The sequence below is a fragment of the Strongylocentrotus purpuratus genome, unplaced genomic scaffold, assembly GCF_000002235.5.
Source record: "Strongylocentrotus purpuratus isolate Spur 01 unplaced genomic scaffold, Spur_5.0 spur5_scaffold_4, whole genome shotgun sequence".
Classification (NCBI taxonomy): Eukaryota; Metazoa; Echinodermata; class Echinoidea; order Camarodonta; family Strongylocentrotidae; genus Strongylocentrotus; species Strongylocentrotus purpuratus.
This window is the reverse complement of record NW_022145610.1, coordinates 25,976,780-25,978,696: the sequence shown is the minus strand read 5'-3', so window position 1 is coordinate 25,978,696 and position 1,917 is coordinate 25,976,780. Positions and strand designations below refer to the sequence as shown.

The window sequence follows — 1,917 nt, the reverse complement described above, 5'->3', positions numbered from 1 at the left end:
GAGTTAATGGTTGCTGGTAGGAAGTAATTTCATGAATGCTTCTGCGTTTTCATTAGGGCAACTACATGATACAGCCGAGATAATAATCCATAATGCTATTTGGACGCGCGCATGGAGACACTGATCCATATGTGAGAGGCACTATCTCAATACTTTCATTTAATTTAGTTTTAATGCATTGCTAGTCCTCCTAACTTCTGACACTCCAATTTGCCCTATATAGATAGTAGAAATCGGCTATGCGTGACATTTAGAGTGCATGCAGTGCAAGTGGACGATCTAATCATAAATGTTATTTTACAGCTGCTTATTAATGACAATGGAGCGAAGCATCATGAAAAGTGTTCATTCTTTAAAATACAAAACGCTGGTGTACAAATGTATTCAGATTTAATGCACATTTCTCAAACTGAGATTGATCTAGACAACCCCTTGCCTTTCCCGATATAGCACCAAAGCTCATATGCATGGTTGATTCCATTCAAACAGATAATGACCACAAATAGTTCGCCACCGGGATTTGGGAGCAAGCATCCGTAAATGTGAATATATTTGCATAAAATTGAATACATGAACAACTTAAATACCAGGATGAACAGGCATCTTGTTGTTTGTTGCCTTCTTAGAATAGGGGCTGAAAAATAAGAGTGCATCAAGTTATCTATCGTCTCTGCGCCGGAGAGATCCTCGGGTCAGCTAGCTACTGGAAGCAGGGATGCTGAAGTCATCATCATCCACCCATCCACCGACAAGCAACATCGTATTTTCCATGCGAGTGTTCTCCGTTGATTGTCCGAACGCAATTCTTGTTGAATTTCCTAGTCAAGAACTGTGTACGGACATCAGTGGTTGATACCGCTAGCACCTAGAATAGATCAGCAGGGTCGGCGTTTGGTGGTTGTAGCAGCCCAAGCGATCGAGTGGCGTCTCTGCCGACAGCATACCGGCACATCACATCGAAGAGAGCAGGCAAATTGAGTCAGTTGGTGCTGCTTAACTCTTGAGGTAAAGTCAAACAGAATATTCGCGAATTATTCTGAACAGTCGATAATATCGACCTCAATTTTCCTACTTTTGCAATTAAAGAAATTATAAGAAATTATTTTCTTTTAAGATTTAAAAATCATGTCAAGTAAATACTATATCATGGACCTCAACCCATTATGCATACTGTTGCAGGTAATTACTAAACTATTTTGTTCCAAGATATCAAAATCATTTTCAACGATGCATTTCAAACTCTCTCCCTCATTAAAAAAGTTATATTTTGAAAGCAACTTTCAAGCAGGAACAAGGATGACTCATTAAATTATCCTACAAATAGACCATTTCCACGATATACTCAAAGCCATGACAGGGGGGGGGGGGGGTCACAAAGATCCTAAGTTGGACTTAACAATTATGGAAAGCCGTTAGTAAAAGTATCTATGAAAATAAAGGCATACAATTGATGATTTAAATCATTCATATTTTCTATTATCATGAGAGATTTCATGTTCTTGATGTGGAATTTATAAAAAGTTTAAATACTTCAATTTTCGCTTTGTATTTTATTTTATTTTAAGGCTACAATTGGCTCTCCATAATTTTTAAGTCCAACTTAAGTTAAGTTTGACTTAAAATCTTCATGAAATTCCCCCCCCCCCCCTGGTTACCTAACATTATTGAATTGCCCTACCTATCAATACATAATATATGTATTATGAATTCCAACTATTGAAATACAATTATTGGTAATAAGCCAACATAATAATTCCCATGCATTTTTAACCATGTGTATGTACTCAACCTGTAGATAGCCGAGTTATATATACCTGGTATTATAAACGATGTTGTTGATTAATTATATAAAATAACGTTTATGAAACAACACAATCGACCTTATAAACAACTCAATTCAAAATAAATAGTAAATTA

At 36.4% G+C, this 1,917-nt stretch overlaps 1 non-coding gene across 1 annotated transcript; it reads left to right on the top strand.

The window, feature by feature from the left end:
* Window positions 1-766: 766 nt before the first annotated feature.
* On the top strand, window positions 767-867 carry Mir219 (microRNA mir-219). The gene has a single exon (NR_036415.1). It is a non-coding gene; the product is annotated as a microRNA mir-219 (primary transcript).
* The last annotated feature ends 1,050 nt before the right edge of the window (window positions 868-1,917 follow it).